The sequence below is a fragment of the Maniola hyperantus genome, chromosome 8 (assembly GCF_902806685.2).
Source record: "Maniola hyperantus chromosome 8, iAphHyp1.2, whole genome shotgun sequence".
Lineage (NCBI taxonomy): Eukaryota > Metazoa > Arthropoda > Insecta > Lepidoptera > Nymphalidae > Maniola > Maniola hyperantus.
In genome coordinates, this window is record NC_048543.1 from 2274551 (window position 1) to 2293961 (window position 19411).

The following is a 19411-nucleotide window of genomic DNA, read 5'->3' on the forward strand; positions in this document are numbered from 1 at the left end:
GGCAGTGTAAATAAATATTTCTTATCTGGCCAAATTATTCCAATTTTGTACCTAAGTAGTTATTTAAATTCATGTTTAGATAACGTATTCGTTCTTTTGTTTCAGAATGCTGCCGGCAAGTCCCGTTTACCTGCGGTGGGCTTGTTTGCGTATTATCAAAAATTCTAAGGAATTTAATAAACATTTATTGTATAGTAAATATCATTAACTACATTACTTACCTAAAGATATATGCAAGCCCACGCGGCGCGTATACTATATTAGTTAAAGTAATTAATTGATCGGCGCGTAGGAAAGCTTCATTCTTATCATTATCGATTAATCATTAAATTACTCTATTATATTATTATATATACAATTTATTAACTTTGATTAAATTATTATTATTATTATTAAATGACACGTTATAAAAATTTTGTCATTCGTAATCATACTTCTACTTCTAAGTACTTAATGTTTAACTGAAAACTTTTAACATAAATTTATTATACTAGTTATTTGCTTGAACTAAGCCAAACTGAATTTATTAAGTAAGTTGAGAATAAGAAAAATGTATTTTAATTATTGTATATTGCATAAATTGTAACGCCGTGGTGGGGCGCGCGTCTTCGCACGTTTCGTTGTTTCGTTTGTAGTATAGATGGCGCTGTCTCGGCGCGTTCCGTTCTACGTTGAGTTGTTAGCCGTAGACTAGGCCAAGACGCGTCCCCGCGCGGCTCGCGACACTGTTGCCTCCCTTCACCGCGCATCACACATAATATAAGTACTACGGTATATATCACTATCGGAGTAGCCTATATTTTGTTAAATTTTATTGGTGTGCGTGTCTGTAAGCTATTATGCTGAGCTGTGCCTAGTGAAGCGGGATACATTTTAAAATGGGCAAACTCTAAATTAAACTCGCAACGTTTAAAACACTAGTAGTTCTTTCTTAATGACTGTCGATCGAACTTTTGATAGTGAATAAATTGGATACAAAATTAATTAAACTAAATTTGACAGATTAAAATGAAACAGTCCTTATTTGCAAAAGACACACTAAAATAAAAAGATAAACGGAATCCACGCAAATAAACGTAATGTCTTGACCACTGAGTGCATGGCACATGTAACAGTCATGCAGTCTGTCCAATTCTTTTGGCACCTCGTGATCCGTCTATCTTTTTTCTCTAGTCTGAGATAATAACCATACTAACTGTCAAAGTTTTTCCTCAAACTCCCGTTGGTCAGCTCGGCACCCCAAACCTACATGTTAGTAAAATTAAATAAACACGATGTTGTTAAATTAAATGTTCATAAAACGCTGTGTACAAATCGAAGTGCACTTCAAATATTACCGAGATACTTAAGGCCTTCATTTTGAGATAATTATTATGTTTTGATTCGTTGTAAATTCCAAAATGGGCTGTGATATAAAAAATATAAACCTAAATAATGGATTGTACAGACCGTTTATGCATATTAGTTGTTGCGCTCTCTAAAGCTGCCCGCACACTGCCGAGGTTGAACTAAAATATAAATAATCCTTGATTACCTAAACGCTTTGGTTCTTAAAAATAGTAAGTATCTACGGTGCGGCTACTATAAACTTTACAAACATTCGCTTGTTTCAAGTATACAAACTTCTGCGCTTTAACGATTTAGTATAAGTTAAAGTACACCTACTAAGATAAAGTTCCGACATCTGCTACTTTACGTAATCCCGCACTTAAAGGTATCGGATCTACTAAACTGAAAATCATCTATTTAATACTGGTTTCCGTACTGACATTACAAGATACGAAACAGACCTGCAGGTTCGCAAACATAGTTGATATTTGATATTCAAAATATTCACTTTGTTTGAGAGATCGCCCACCACAACTTTTTGCAACGATACAGTAGCGCAAGTAGATCAGTAGTACAGTAGTAGTGGCCGCAAAAAGGTCGTGATACGCCAGCGATGCATCGTTGGCCTGTGTGGCCCGATATTCTGTATCGCCACTGTCGTGATTCGCGTTCAAGATACCCGCTACTTTATCGCTACAAAAATTCGATGTCCCTTACTTTTTTTAAGAACTAAAAACCAATGCCCCCCGTTAGGCTAGGATCTGTTCCTAATAGCCCGTATGACATATAGACAATAATTTAATCTCATTAGAGTAAAATTGGCGCGTCGGAGTCCCCAATTTGTTATAGAAGATTTTGTAGATAGTTCTCAATGTTTTAGTCAAATAAATAATCTTAGATTTCGGGACACATCCCACGCACGCCAATCTCTATCCAGTTGTTCTAAAAATAATTAATCTTTATCCTTTGCAAAGTCCAAACTTTTGATCGGCCTTTGGATTACTACATTGGTACTGCTTTTCATTGGTGCCCTACCAGAAATGTAGCTAACTATCTATTATGCCAACGCAATCGGGATGTTGCCAACTAATCAAATCAGCAACTCTTTATCAAAAGTCAAGCGTTTCAGCGTTAGCAAGCGAGCTTGTATAAAATACTTAGTGAAATATGACGTCATAAACATTTTACGTCTCATTTTATTTGCATCGTTAATTTAAAATGCTTATTCAACTCCAAACTAACATAGAACGTGGATTTTTCGTATTTTGGAAGACTCTCTATTTAATAATAACTAAACATTAAATTCTTGTCCTCCGCGGACAATATTCCATTAGTCCCATCGTCTGCGCTGACCCTAAGAAATAAAATTTATTTTTGACATACTAAATAGGCAATATCCCTATTGATTGCGGCCGAGTTGAAAGTTGGTACCTACGTAATTTTAATTCGGAAACTTAATCAAGTCAATTCTTATTGATCATTCATTAAATCCATAGTTTGCAGAGGCGGCAAGATTTGAGAGTCCTTAGGAAATTGTTAAAATTAAGTGCCACGTCCACATAACGTCGCTTCGTAGATCTGTATTCTTTATACGTACTTTACACTTGTACAGTGCTGTTTTCATATGAAAGTTTGGGATATCATATGCCAATTTAAAACTAAAAGTCCCTATACGATTAACGTCTTTACAGCTTAGCGAATGCGCAGTTGTACTTACTTGCCTTCGGGCCTTAGGCTGAGAGCTATAGAGCGTACTTTGACTTTACTTAGAGTTAAACCGAGACAGATTATGTGAGAGACATAAATCTGTCTCATTTTATCTGTATTTTAAGTCTGAGCAAAGTTAAAGTACGTGCTATAGACCTCAGCCTTATTTTACATATAAGAGTCGGTGCACACTGAGTAACAAAATGCTTGAAAATTTTTCATTAACAAATTGATAATTAACTAAATGACAAATAAAAAGCGTGTAAAATAGGAAATCCACAAGGAATTATCTCTAGCACGCTATATAACCGCACGCATGTTTGGGTGAGCTCCACGAGTGCGGAATTCCCGTGCGTGCTCAGCGTGTAGCCAAGCCGCAAGACTGGATTGTGTGCGTTATATTTTAGCGCCGCAGTTAACTAAAAAAAGATTCCAAAAAATTGAGAACCTCCTCCTTTTTTTTGAAGTAGGGTTAAAAATTACACATCTATGAAATGACGTTTTGTGGACAGTAGTGCTCGTGTGCGGGCGGTCACTCGCAGTTAAATGCGAAGTCAATTCTCAAAGAGCGCGTTCCCCTGTGTATTTATTTCACGTGTGTGTATGTGTGTCTATATAAACATATATAAATCTATACATGTTAAGGTGTTAATGGAGTGAGACGCGTCCAGGGAGCCAGCAGTGACGAAGCGGCACGGATAACAAAAAAAAAGTACTAGCGTAATTTCTACAGAAATTAAATAGATTCATAATCAAAACGTACCAAGTATAAAATTATAATATTGAGATACCTTAGATGTTAATGCGTGCGCGCGGGCGGGTCCCGTACCCGGTGTGCCGTTGTGTTGAAAATAACAGCTTTAAATAACAAAAATCAGTCAAAAATGTATGTGCCATTTACTTACCTAGAAGCATTAAACGTAAATCGGCGTAGGTATAGTTCGTACAAAATGACTCCTCACGCGCCATTTTAACTTTACGGGTCAACTATCATGTCAAAAATACGGTTCATCTTTAAAATAAGGACTAAAATCGTACTTTTGACATGAAGTTTGACACATAAAGTTAAAACGGCGCGTGAGGAATCATTTTTACGGATTATAAACGTTTTTGGCGTGAGTAAGGAATTATATTTTTATAAAAAGTGTCACAAGCTTACACGTTCTTGATGTGTGGGAGACAGAGATATTCGAACTATAATATTTCACTTTCCTTCATGTCAAATAATCACTTTTCGTAGCTTCTTGGGCTGTAAGAACACTATTTATAAAAATACATCAAAATAACCTTTGTGCTCGACGCTTGGTCGGAGTATAATGTAGAAATAGAAATAACATTGTTGATTAAAATGGAACTAAGGTTCCACGAAAATTCAGATCATAACAAAATAGTTCTACCTAAAACAATTGCCATCTCACCTGAATCCCACCAATTCAAAATTTCACAGCCGAAAATCTCCGTCCGTTCAATAAATCTGGTCAAATAAAAAAATAACTAAAATAATTAAAAAAATAATTTCTACATTATTACTCCTTGCATAGAGCAATCGAAGGTTGCGTGGCCGCACACAGAAATATGTTATATATTCCTATTTGTATTTAAACATCTTCAGATGTGCCGACAATCAGCTGCTCACATGTTGCTACTATTATTATCAGCCAAATAACGTAGGTACTCGTATAGACGAGTAAAAACATGGAATACCTACCTACCGATGTGAGTTGGGAGTTGGGCATTGACATGTCTGAAGATGCAGTTTGTATGAATAAGAGGCGTCTATTTTGTTTAACTGACTTGTACACAGGAATAATTAGACCACCTAAAATAATAGGTCATCTAATGTTTTATGTCAATAAAGCAAAAAGGAAGTAATAATTAAAATGGTTTTGAGACTCAAAAGTTTTATAGTGATTTTGCATGATTAATATGAAAACGAATCAAATCCGCTAATTTCTGTGTGCAGGTATCGTTAAAAAGTGCTAGCATTCGATCCAATTCGGTTGCTGCCGACATAACGCTGTTGGATCGAATATGATGATGCTATGATGCTTCGTAGAGTGGGTAGATTTCGTCTGATCAAAATTTAAAACATGGTCGGCTCCGATCCAAGTTGGATGGTCTGATGGCACTTAAACCCCAGCTAACCGTATGCGGTAGCGAACATACTAATGGCCGCCGCCCGCCTCTAGTCAAATATTACTCTCACACAAGACATAGAATTTTATATTTACACAAATAATTATATTATATTGATATAGTATTCTAGTTTTAGGCGTTTATGATTTAATAATAAGCCGTAATTTAAAATGAAAAATTGTACCGATATCGTTGAAAGCGTAGGGTACTTACCTAGTTTTTTTTTTCTCTTTTTAAACCATGTTCGTGCAATACTGTTACGCTTTTTTAAATTGTTTAGCGTTACTTTTTACAATGCTAAGTTAAATAACTCATTTATTGTATTGATCTGTTTGTTTTACTGATTTAAATTAAATTATTGGTCGGCGTGATCTCGTCTTGTGAAAAAAAAGTCGGCACCTTTAAACGTTTCGCGAAGTCGCTTTAAACGCAACGGATACGATACGACTTTAACTAAGAGTCGACGATGAGTGTATCCCTCTTTGCGTTCAAATGGACTCAAGAGAAAGTGTAAGTGTAAAGTTTAAATTGATTAGGGAAGGTGTTCGCGGTGCGCTCGCGCCTGCCTGTGGGCGACGCGCCGAGGCGCCGACGCGGCGGGCGGGCGCCGGCTCGCCTCGAGCCGTGCTACTAGGTTACAGAACAAATCGATGCCAAAGCGGAACACGTATACTTAGTATATATCGATTAATGATTATATCACCTCGTGGGTTAAGTAGGAGTAACGCTCGACACCTCGACGCGCACCGCGGCGGCGTTCGGGCGATTAATGATATTGTACTTATGTATATTATCTTTATACTGATTAAAGTTAAACGTTTCCCTAAATAATATTGCAAAGACGCGAGTCGAAGTTTTAAATAGAATAAAAAATATCCTCACTGAATGTATAAAACGATCGCCCACAAAGTGATTCTAGGATACAGGGTATGCTTTGCAATTGTTTAAATGTATCTAAATGTTTTCACGTAGGCAGAAGTTGTCGGTCTCTACTCTCGTTCGCTGACTGTTTCCGCGGCTTGGCCGGTCCGCTTCCGGCCGCCGCGTCGGTCGCCGGGCGAGGAGTCAGGGCCGGTGACTCGGACGAGCTCGTCGCGCATCGGCCTCCCGGCGCCGCTTCACTCTCGGGTCCACTGTAGTCTGTCGCGAATTTTTATACTCTGTCGTCACTATCGTAGCGTAACTGATCCCATACTGTCATGTCACTCGCGACTCTATAGACTAGCTTTGCATATTCTTTCCGTATTAGCCCCGCACTCTCATACTACAATATTCTAAAATTGCGTTCGCAAAGTATCCTCATTCACTTATCATCTTAGTCATAACTAGTGAGATCGAGATATTTTGGCCGTTGCGCAGTTGATTAAAACTTTAAAAACCAACAAAAACTCAACTGTCGTATCGTGAATTAGTAAATATGAAAAAAAATCAAAATTAATAACTTAACTCCAAGTGATGAAGAAGTGAAGTGAAGTGAAGTGAAGATTACACGCGCAACGGGTTACTTAAACTAAACTCGATCGCAGAACATCTTAGTATTACGAAATCGAATTTGATTAAAAATACTATTTAACTTCTAAAATTTTATAACATATTTATATCGTTCGCAATTACTTCGTCGTAGCGCTCGCGTAGCCTTGTAACAGTTGGAACACTGGATTGAGAACTTTGTAGAATGTAATGTGAAATTGAAAGTGGAATTTTAGACGAAATAGGTAGATCGACGAACGGTGACCTCCACGACACGAATTGTTTAGACTCGAAACGACCTCGGTCTGACGATGTCGATCAGTCGTGTCGTTGCGTTTAAAAGTCTTCTGAGGGCGAGTTGCACATAGCGATCTTGTCGAAATCTTCTCAAACTAATTGGATAATGCCATGGAAGTATCTGCATGTTTTAGAATTGTGAAAAAAGGGTAACGGGTGTACATACCATATATTTTTTAATGTAGCCTTATTTTAATAACTGTGTAGGTATACTCTGTCCACGGAGAGAAGTTAGTACATAGCTCTCTCTGTTACATAATCTCATACAAATGACATAGACAAAAAACTCAGTGGGCGTCATTTTGAGACACCAATGTTTTCGAATTGAACTTCAAATGTTTTTTGAAAACATGGATTCGTTGATTGATTGGCCACTCAAAATAGCAAACGCTCATTGAGTTTCTTGTTTTTGTGGGATCACGTAACTGAGAGAGCCCTGTACCTACTTACTTCTCTCCGTGGATAGAACTTAGTGATTTGCTTACAAACCTCACATCCTATATGTTCTTACACAGATGTTAAGTACATGTAGTATTATTTATAAATTATTTAATGTCAAAAGAATTTCAAATTATCGGTACTATCTATTCATCTTGGCACCTGTCAAGACAATTCTAAAGTTTTGGAAAAGTTTTTGAATTCCACAAATTCGACTAGACTGCATAATATGCCTAAAACAGTAAATACCAAATTAAACTTGCTTTCGACTTCTGCCGTGAATAGATACAGTACAGTGGGGATAGTACGACTTTGCACAACTCGACATTTTTGATAGAAAATCGAACATCGAACCACTAACAAGTTAGAATAAAATGAGGCTAAATGTGATTTAATTAGAGTCGTTTATACCGTATACCTACTTACCGATTTTTGTTTTACTATGTTTTCTGCTTGGGATACTGGCTGTAGAGTTATGGATGAATTAAATAAAACCTTACAACAAGAGTGAAGGTTCAATTTACTCTGACATTAATGCGTTTCGCCAATCGAAATCCACCAGAAATGTCGATAAGTGCAAACTTGTAATTAACCCTACTGTTTTCTGTCATCGTAGCTGCCGTAGCCCGTAGCACGCCTAGTAGCTTACGGGCCGTAGTGGTTACGCTACAGGCCGTAGCAATGCGACTACACGTCACGCTACGGTACGGGGGTTTATTTTATCCCATCCGTTACTACCCGTTACTATGATGTGATTTGGCTAGTGAGTTGTGCCTATAATCGTATTTCGACGACATGCTAGAAAATTCGTTCAGTGAAACTCGCTTAAAGAACGACTGAGAGAAATATACCTCATTTAATAAACACCGTTCGACGCTAGTAAGTAAGGTGATTGCCAATATTCAAATCAGGAGTAAACAAAATTTAGGATTTCGGAATTATTAAGCATAATATTATATCTATTTATATTATAAAGATATGGAGAGATGCGCATAGTGCTTTTATGAATTGTAGATCGTAGTGATGAAACAAAAAAAGATCTAGTCATATCTTCTTCGTTTATTTAATTTTTCTATCGCTTAGCATAGTTTAGCTTCAAGCACTTCTTTGACTGTTTTTTCCTAATTTATTAACTTGGTAGTTAATACGTTTTTTTATTAGGAATTTTTCGAACGCATAAAGGAATTTTAGATAGAAAAGTTGCCAGACGACTTTTTAAGTTAACTCTTTCTTGTTTTACCCTAGCTTCTTCAGCTGTATTTAAGTTACCTTTTCGAAAAAATAATACGATAAATGCCTAACCTTTCAAAATAATAATGTATAAAAATGTTTTTTGATAAGTTATCCAGAATATTGTTTCATGCATATTTCATTCCTCTTTCTTCATAAAACATTAGATTTTAATAAGGTTTACTAAATTATTAATATATTTTATTGGTATAGAGTGGTCTAGGATTAGGAATGGTGTAACCGTTTGGTTAAGTTAGGGGTTTAAAGTATGAGTACCTTAGAGAATTAAAGATAGGTAGAGAGGAGTAACTTAATAGTTTCGCTATAGTTTGGTGCTGACGATACATAGGTTCTTCTTAGAAACGGTGTAGCGTCAGCAGAATTAAGCGTGAAACAGATATAACGCGTGGCAGCAACGTGTCCAATGCGGCTCCTAGAAGTAGTAATTCAAAGAACTGTATGAAGGGGTTCACATTGCGCAGTGCGAACTAAAACCACGCTCTGTCGTCATGGTTCGCTTTTTAAAGTTCTTTTTAATAAGCTACGTACCCACTATGTTCACGCTCCTATTGTACCCCGTGCATCAGCAACCGCTGCAATAGAGGGTACCTCTGAACTCTAAGAGCACGCAACGATGCATGGACCATGCATTCCACCCGACGAGCACTCCACGTGGTGGCGGTTTTTGTGATAACTCAAAACTGAGCTCAGTGTGTTTGTGAAAAAAAGCTACATATATATCGGAGAATTATTATTAAATTTAATTTTACGTGATGACTTCCAATGTCTGACATGTTGTTTTTCTTATCTTTTTAGCAGTCAATGCATAGGTACATGCGACGCTGTCAGCCTCTCGACAACGAATGTGTCGACAGCTGTGATCGACAGAAAGCACTATTGACTAATAATGGATTGTACTTCTTACCAGTAGGTTTTATTCAAATCATTTTAATAAGGATTATGACGTCGTACGTTCGTATGCATTATAATATTCTCCGACATATAATATAATATAGTGTGTCCGTTTCCTGTAACTTCGACACTCGGGTGATTTAAGATCGAACAACTAAGTATGTATTTTGACCCTCAACATTCCCAAAACCGAGGATGCCTTTTATAGTCTGCAAAAAATAATGAAATAAAATTGCATTGGTTACTGACTGTGGCAACGATATGTTCACTCAACGTTCTTACGAAAACTGTGAAATAAAAAAAAAGGCAAGCGTGGTTCTCACAAACATGACAGTTTTCATTTAAAAAGTTGCAGATGCAAGAAGGACAGTTAGAGCTTGAATGTAGTGGACATACACATCTTGAAATTGTACACACGTAAGCGTGAGTTCAGTGTGACGACCTGTCGTGCAGTTTCTGTCACGCGTTTTGTTTGTTTCAGCCTTTAGACAAATATGCGCCGTCCGTAACGATCACAGGTTTCAAATAAACTATGTACAGATCCAGCTTATAAAGAAAGCTTTTGCAAGTAAATTGTATAAACTGACTAAGTTTTCTGATACTAAGTTTCTGTACACTATTATAAACATAAGTACCTACATGTCTCCCTGGGCCCCTTGCTATGCAATTCCCTAAGTTATTCGAGCAAATCCCAAAAAAGGAGAAAAGTGATGAATTGTTGCTGGTATCACTTATTTGAATGCGTGCTCTTTAGCTTTTTTATTAACATCAAACGTGCTTGTCTATAAAAACTTAAATTCTATATTATTTATCCTAAAGCTAAGTCAGATATCGGTTTATTTCTTTCTTATCTAGATGTCCCCCAACAAACAACATCGAATCCTTTTATTTTTAAAGTTATGAGCCTTGAAGCATATATATTTTAAGGTCCACTTCGAGGCAGGTAAGTTCATGCGTAAATAAAATACATAAAGAACCGGAAAATTACAAAACTCACAACGTCAAGGTATGCTTAAGTTAATGATACTTAATTTCAAATGTTTATAGTTTATTCAAAAATATTAATTAAGTAGTTTTGCAAAATAATAACGTCATACGTTGATTTGTGTTACCAAAACATTGCTTCAGTATGCCCCGCCCGTAAATTCGGTTTGAAATAGCATGCTCTCAAACACGACTTGGTATTGGGTATTTTACTACTTTTGAATTTGATAAATATTATTACTTTATTATAAACTAAGATGAAAATAATGACGTACGCTGAAAAAAATATTAAAATCCAACAAAGATTTACAAGTTACAGGCATTTTAATTTTGGAGTGGGAGGGTCTTCTAGCCCTTTCTCGCAAAAAGAAAATTTGTATGAAACCGCACGAAGCTACTATGGCATTTGCCAAAATGACGTCATAATTCTGTATTGCTATCTCTGTCTAATCAGAAATATTTAAATGCTTATAACTTTTTTTATTATTTGATCGATTTAATTAGTTTTTTCAGTTTACGTCATTAAAAATTGGAGTCAAATACTCAATTACCGCGGAGAGCACGCCTAATAGTTTTGCGATATGGTCCAATAACTTTTTTTTTCGTAATTATAATCGGTATTATTTTACTATAAATTATTAGTACCTATAAAGATACTCTTAAGGCTTCTTCTACAATTATTTACTGACAATTTAGTTATTAATTCTATATTCATCATTATATTATTCATGCCTTCATGTACCTATGAACATATATTGCTTACAATGAAATAAAATGGAAACCCCGTTCGCTCCAGAATGTAAATAAATATATGACGTCATATCTAATTTAGGAGCTTACTAGCGTTTTGCCCCGGGTCCTCTCGGGCGGGTGACAGGGTGTCGCTGTTTATGCTAAGAACATTCATAATCATCAACAATACATCTACAAACAATGTCACAAAATAGAGGGGTAACACAGTTGGTCCGCTCAATACAGCGCATGATGAAAAGACGCACTCGCACATATCTGATCTGTGTACCACAAGCTGACTTAAGCTGAGATATACAGAGCGTACTTTAACTTTACTTAGAGTTAAAACGGGACAGATTTATGTGAGAGATAAACCTGTCTCATTTAACAGCTGTGTTAAGTCTGAGCAAAGTAAATGTACTCTCTATAGATCTCAGGTCGAGATCTTAATAGAGCGCACTTTGACACTCAAACTTAAGGCACTGCTAAAACGAGACAGATTATTTAGCGAAGTGATATACCACTGGCATAAATCGGGCTCAAAGTCAAAGTACGCTCTATAGATCCTGAGATCTATAGAGCCTAAAGCGCAATACACATTGAGCCCACCGGGCCGCTGACATATGTCGGCAACTTTTTGTCGGCGGTCTAGTTGGCGGCTTCACTTATTACAAGTCGGAAAATTTGGTCGGCGGCATGTCGGCGGCTTGAGATGAGAAATTTATTTGGCAGTCAGTGATTGCCGCGTGTCGATGCCGGGCAACTGAGCGCAGGCGTACCCAACCCGCCAACATGTCGGCGGGTAACACGAGGGGCGCATGTTGCCGACATGATTCTTTTCATACAGGCCGCCGGGTTGTGTCGCCGGGCTTTGTCGGCGGCCCGGCGGGTTCAATGTGTATTGCGCTTTAGGCTGACCTTAGACTGAGCTCGACGTCACACGCGTCTATAGTATGAGTGCGTCAGTTACCGTGCGATGAGTTGAGTGGACCTTCTGGTTACCCTTCTATCTTTGTCACTACTCGGAGGTTGAGACGTCTAAGCGTTAATTATTATTTTTAAACATGGGAGCTTAGAACATGCTATAAGTGCCTTTCAAGTTCAGCCCACCTTGACCACTGAGCCATTGAAACTTCAAAATCAGCTAGGTACTGCAATTACTTTACCTATTGGTTTTTACATGGGTGATTTTCAAATTGTATAAATCGATTATCTATAATTTATGGCCGTTCTAATTAAATAATAAATAAATAAATAATTATTATTATGAAAAAAATCCCATTTATTCAGATTCATGTTTTGTCAGTATAGACACCGACTAATTTAAATTTTAGATCAGATCTTTGGCGTGCCAACAAAATTATGATAAGCAATTTATTAATTGAATGTCATTATTGAATCCAATTGTAATTGTTTACAGGTGTTAAAAATTTAAATCAATTTGCAACAAGTTTCCCAAATTTCATTTAGATTTATTTATTTTTAACTCAATTCTTGAGTACAGCATAGACGTCGCACCTAAATAGAAGTAAGTAGTACAGTGGTCTTTAGTACAGAGGTAAAATCTATCAAACAAATATGTGCACGCCATTCTGGTCCATTGTACAAGGGATCCTTTCAGATCACTTTCGCTTGCACAGCTTGATGATAGCCACCCACGCTGGATGTCCCCCACATTGTTCTGGATAACTTATGTTGTAATAGTTTAGGTGTGAACAGCCTGCTCTGTTACTTTAAAGTTATACATATTTAATAGCATTAGCCAGTCGTAATTAAGTTAAAGTGGTATAACTTAAAACCTTTGATTTCGTGGCGTTGATAATAATTTCACATCATAATTAAATGAGGATTTTCAATATTCGTTTAACGTTAGCTAAGAAAGGAGCACGGGCTGTTTACGTATAGCTTAGCAAAGGGATACCTCTACAGGTGTCTGTGATATACGCTTGTAAAGATCGTCCATTCGACCCCTTTATATATAACTCACTATCTCTCCCATAACCGTTCCGTTTTGCTCGAATACATAAAACAAATTATAATGATAAGACAAATTGTACATTTGACATCTTATTCAAGTGTATTTTACACATAAAAGTAATTTTTCAATTTAAATATAGAACAAAATGAATAGCGATCTACGGTAAGGAAATTGTAAAATCGTTTTTAATAAAATCTCAGATAGCCGCTTTTATCAGAATGCCCTTCGTTTGAAAGTATATAGTTTTATATACCATAGATTTGCTACAATGTAATATAAGAGAATTGAAATAGGACAGCGTTCACTATTTGTTTATTGAATATATGTGGATTTTGTCACTTGTAACATAATTGAATGGAATATATTATATAAATATTGATGACACATTGTTCGCGAAAGTGGACACAAATGGAACTATATCTATGAATACGTTGTTTATATAAGCTACATGACTACATGATCTTCTACTGGACTCAGTTTTTCCTATTTTAATGTAAGAGAATGCATTATTTTGCTACTGTGAGTAAATGAAAACTGTTGATTGGTAGTCTTATTTAATGTTTCACACGCGGCAAACATCTTACCTTTATGAGTACAAACCATCTATCCAGTTATTTCAATATAAAGGTATCTTATTTCAACTAGAGGAGATAATTTATGCAGAAATAATTTGAAAGAAGGCATATTAGCTAGATGCTCACTTGTTCGGTTTTCAAAAACACACATCGTGGTAAAATACTCAGAAAATTCAAAATGTTACTTACGTAGCTTTAAATGAACACACTGTTAGCATAACATGGATTACACGATATTTTATAGAGGTACACGATATTTGTTCTTGAAAATTATATGTAAATCTTTATAGTATTTATTTCAAAATAACATTATTCCTCGAATATGAGACAAACGTTAACTATATCATAAATATTCAATTTCAAAGTTACTCTTTCAATTAAAATTTACATACAAATCTTTTAACCTGTGCAACTTTAAAACTTGTTTTGTTGGGAAATCTGGCAAACCACAGGGTTCAGACATAGAGATTAGTTTTTAGAAGGTATCTACAAAATTACATCAAGTTTTATCGGTTAATATCCAAATGAGAACCAAACTACGTTTGTAAGCGAGTGACGGAGAGCCTACTGTTAACATTTGGGGTTGAAAGTTATTTTGGAATGACTGCTTTCACGATTTACCATAAATTGTACAATGTTGTGTAAATGTACAATGTACATATTTGAACCTCCTGCCGCATAATTATGATAATATTATGATACACCAAATAGATCGCAGCTGTCGTTAATGCACAAACGAATACCGCACAACAGCGAATATAAATAAAGTCCACAGTTGTATACCAAAGAATTTTAATATTATAAAACATAAAATGGATTGTCTTTTTAGTAATAATTCATGAAATGAAATTATAAAACGTTAAATATTTTAAGTTAAGCCGCTTTTGTTTTGGGGTCATCGTCAAATGCATTTTTAAAAACAAAAAAAAATTAATTACCTTCCTACTGATTTTCTGCAAGCAGCCTCTACTCCAAGTATTTATAGTTTTCGAAAACGAAATTCGGTATCGAGTTCCTCTAAACACTAGGTAACATAAAAATTTGGTAGCTCACGAAAACTGCCAAAGTTTCCACAAACGCGTACTAAGGGTACTGATCGTCACTTTTAAATAATATTAGGTTGAAAGTACGACTCTGAGAAAATCCGAAAGTGCATTTCACGACTATCCCGTATATTAAATTATTATGCTTTAGAAAAATAAGAAAAACACTAACCTAGTTCTAATAAAAAAATTACTTAGTTAAATCGTAACTTTGATCTTCAAATTAGTTTCCTAGTAATTTTATAATAACAAAATTAATTTTACATAGTTACGTTAGTAGGATATGTTATTGTTAGAATGATTTACCTATGTACTTTATATATATTTATTTCTAGTCAGTTTACGATAGTGTAGGTATTTATTATTTAGCAAGTCAATTCTCATAAAAGAGCAGAATACGTACTAACTGATTAAAATGTGCTTTACATGAAATTATTGTAAAACAAATACTGTCGTAAGAGCTGCAATGTACAAATTATGTACCTACTTAATAGTTAAAACTACGTACAATAGTGGTGCTGATTTAGGTGCCTCCTAGGGAATCCGCATCTTTTTCTTACCAATGTTGTATGGAAATGATAAACAAATCTATTTTTAACCGACTTCAAAAAAAGGAGGAGGTTATCAATTCGACAATTTTTTTTTTATATATACTTCCGAGGTGGTCCCATTTTAATTTGGTAAAGATCTGATGAATATCTTCGGAGATGGAGAACGGAACTCCTCAATTAATAAGAGTAAATTGCTCGCGATCAGTGTAACAGCTTTGTAAACAGTAGGGTTTTAACCAGGCATAGCATATTTTTAACCGACATGAAAAAAGGAGGAGTTTCTCAATTCGAATGTATGTCTTTTTGTATGTTTGTTACGCGATTTCTTCGCCAAATATGAACCGATTTATAATGATTCTTTGAAACAGTAGGTTTTTAACCAGGCATATCATATTTTAGTACGATGGGGCCACTAAAAATTGTGAAATAAAAAAAATTCAAAAAAAAATTAAAACCGACATCAATAACCACCAACACTAAAAAGTAAAAAATAATTTAATTTATTACCCAATATATTATGTATACAAGAGTTATTGTAGTTCTATAGTAATATTTTTTGGAGTAGGTGCCAATGTGGAGTCGCAAAACACTATGAAGAGTAGATAGACGGTTCGTGCGGCTAATTGGTGGTTATTGAAGTCGGTTTTTATTTATTTTTTGAAAATTTTAGTTTACTTAGAACTATCAAACCTTGCAATATCAAAATTTTAGGTTGCAGTCTTGAATACGGAGCCAGCAAGTGGTGGGTTTGGGGGGTTCAAATCCCTCCCTCCTATCGTCCTCTACCTCCGTCTACCCCCAAAAAATCTAAACATGAAGCGATTGTTTGTAAAACGTTTTTTTTACTTGTTTTTGACGTTTCCAAAACTTATTCGGTAAAAATAACAAAAAAAATTGCGCACTGCGCTTGTGCTTTTATTAAGCGTTTAATCACACCGTAGTTCTCATTTAAAGGGTATTTTAAAAACACAAAATTTTGGGATGGTCATGCTCCTTTCAGATTTGCCTTTAAATTTTTCCTCCTACGAAATCAGAGATGGCTACGACCTAGATTCAAAATATGTTTAAATTTTTAGTTGTTACTTTAAACTTAGTTCATCGTTTTATAGTTTTTTATTTCTTTATACATTAGAAAAAAATAGATGCAGATACTCAAGTTTAGACAAAGAAATCAGAATGTAGGTAGGCACACCATATTAAAATCACAGAACCAGGAATCTGCTTACGGCGCGGCGTATTTAGTCTTTTATAGAAAATATCACATATGACCAAAGAATCTAAGCTAATTTCATAATTCTTCGAACTTTAGAAAGAGATAAATTTAATCAGTAACTTCGGCTTTGTAAAGAGTCGTCTCTGTTACTTAGGTATACCTTTGTAACGTATGTCGTTGACATGTCAGTCTGAAAAAAAGACTCTACGAAACGAAGAAATAAATAAAAGTACGCAAATGACTCCTTGCGATGTGCGAGCTAAGCTACTTCTATACAAGTTAAGACAACCAATCGCTAAGGTTCACCAAAAACGTTCAAACGGCGTTATGACAGATATCCATAATATACCTACTGGCTCATATCAGGGCGTTTATTCCGTTCCAATAAAGTGCGATTCTAATTGTTCACACAGTGACAAAAGTAAATAAAACATCGTTTGTATCGGACATTTTTTGAGGGTAATTGTGGGCCTATTAAAAGACGTTAATAGCAAAAGACTTTAGTCATTGTGGCTTTCTGCTGTACACAATTTATAAACTAAACTAAATTGTCAGGTCTAAAAAACTAATGCTGTCTTTTTGAGCATGTAGCATGATGAAATAGATAGCAAAGTATTTAGACCTATCATTTTGGTTTATAGATAATTTGCAGCTTAATTAGCCATAATGTCTAAATCAAACTAAGTAGCTTAGCTTTTTCATCAGTGGTGAATTGGTTTAAAATATAACACAATCCATTTTATATTTTGGTGGACACACAACTTATTGAAAAAAACTCGAAGTTACCAGCAGTGCATTTGATAGCTAGGCTGTTCTAAATGATTCATAGTATATTGTTATATTTCGCCAAAGTTTGTAATTTAAGAGAGTTATAAACACTTATTTAAAACGTCGCTAGGTAATAATATTGTTTAATATTTATTTTATTAGTCTAGCAAAATTCTGTAGTTAATTGACTGCATACCTACTCTTAAGTGCTTGTGTACATGATGACAGACAGCTAGTTTTAAGGTGCGTTTCCACTAAAGCGCAGACGTGTTTCATATACTATTCAGGTTATTGTTAGATGACGTGTAATTTTGTCACATCATTTCTCAATAATCTGATTGGTTGAAAACTACGTCTCCGCTACGCTGCGTTTTATTTGAAACGCATCTTTTCGTGTTCAAATGCTATCTGGCGTGGTTTTGCCACGCTGCTAACTTCACTCATGACTTTAAGTTAACATTACTACATTTTTGCAAGTGAAATTAGCAGGTGTCGAACCTAGTATATTTGAATAGTTTGAGTAGTAGTACGAGTTCACACATTTCGATAACGTTGATAGATTTCGAGCTTCGAAACGCTATCGTTTAGACGATAGCGTTTATCGTTTACATGATAGCGTTACGATCTCTATCAATGTTACGTTCGAAATCTATCAACGTTAGCGAAATATGCAAAACCATAGGTACTAAATGTCATCGTGTACAAAGACACCAACAGAACCATATTTTACGGAACTAATACAATAATGATTTGCCTACTTTGCATGTCTAATTTAGTTAATACCTATTATGAAGTTAATAATTTATGTATACTTATGGCTGAAATATTTCGAAACTAAATTACTATTCAATTATTTATTATTATACACTTATTACGTTTAGTATGCTAGAAATATGAGGAAGGATAATAAATAATTTTAATTATATTAGGTATGTGTTTTATTTTCCTCTTTAAAATAATCAGTAGGTATAGGTAGGTACTAGGTACCCTTATTATAAATGCGAAAGTGTGTCTGTTTGTTGGTTTATTGGTTTGTCCGTCAATCACGTCGCAACGGTGCAACGGATTGACGTGATTTTTTGCATGGGTATAGATAAAGACCTGGAGAGTGACATAGGGTCCTTTTTATCCCGGAAAATCAAAGAGTTACCACAGGATTTTAAAAACCTAATTCCACGCGGACGAAGACGTGGGCATCAGCTAGTTAATTAATAAAATTAAAGCTGGGTCCCCACGCTGATACATGATCGACGAGCAAACTTGATAATAATAATAGTGAATATTGCTATGCTCGATGTCGCGTTCATATATTATTCAAATTCACAAATCACAATCAAAGTGTCAAGCATGTTCACAATATGGTTTTTTACCTAAGTATAAAGGCATGCGCTTGACTGCGATCATACCAAATAGTAGGTACCTACTATCTATAACCTAGGTGATGCTGCAGCCTCAAGGGCTTATTACACCTACCTGAAATAGGAAGTCCTATGAAAGGAAGGAAGGAAGGAGAAGCTTTGGTAGCCTAGTGGTTAGGACGGCCGCCTTCCAATCGGAGGTCGGGGGTTCGATCCCGGGCACGCACCTCTAACTTTTCGGAGTTATGTGCGTTTTTAAGTAATTAAAATATCACTTTAACGGTGAAGGAAAACATCGTGAGATAAGCTGCATGCCTGAGAGTTCTCAATAATGTTCTCAAAGGTGTGTGATGTCTGCCAATCCGCACTTGGCCAGCGTGGTAGACTATAACCCTCACTCTGAGAGGAGACCTGTGCTCTGTAGTGTGCCGGTGATGGGTTGATCATGATGATGAAAGGAAGGCAAACTTATGTTTCTGATCACACTTTCCTTAATTTGTCGCTGAATCAGTTTACGACGGCGTCTCGAGTGCAACAATGGCACCAAAAACTTGGCCTTGCCGTAGCTCTCGCTGTTGGCACCTATTTAAATTAAAATAAAAAAGTCCGTCAAGTGCGAGTCGGACACGCACACGAACGGTTCCGTACCATCATCCAAGAAATAAGTTTTTTAATTTTCATGGGAGCCGT

General features: G+C 35.8%; 1 protein-coding gene across 5 annotated transcripts in view; it reads left to right on the forward strand.

Moving 5' to 3' along the window:
• bru3 (bruno 3) overlaps positions 1 to 18291 on the forward strand; it is a 312519-nt gene extending 294228 nt beyond the window's left edge. For all 5 annotated transcript variants that reach the window (XM_069500314.1, XM_069500315.1, XM_069500316.1 and 2 more), the window contains exon 12: positions 106 to 18291. The gene's annotated coding sequence lies outside the window, so the exon portion shown is untranslated. The remainder of the gene's footprint in view (positions 1 to 105) is intronic.
• Positions 18292 to 19411: the final 1120 nt, after the last annotated feature.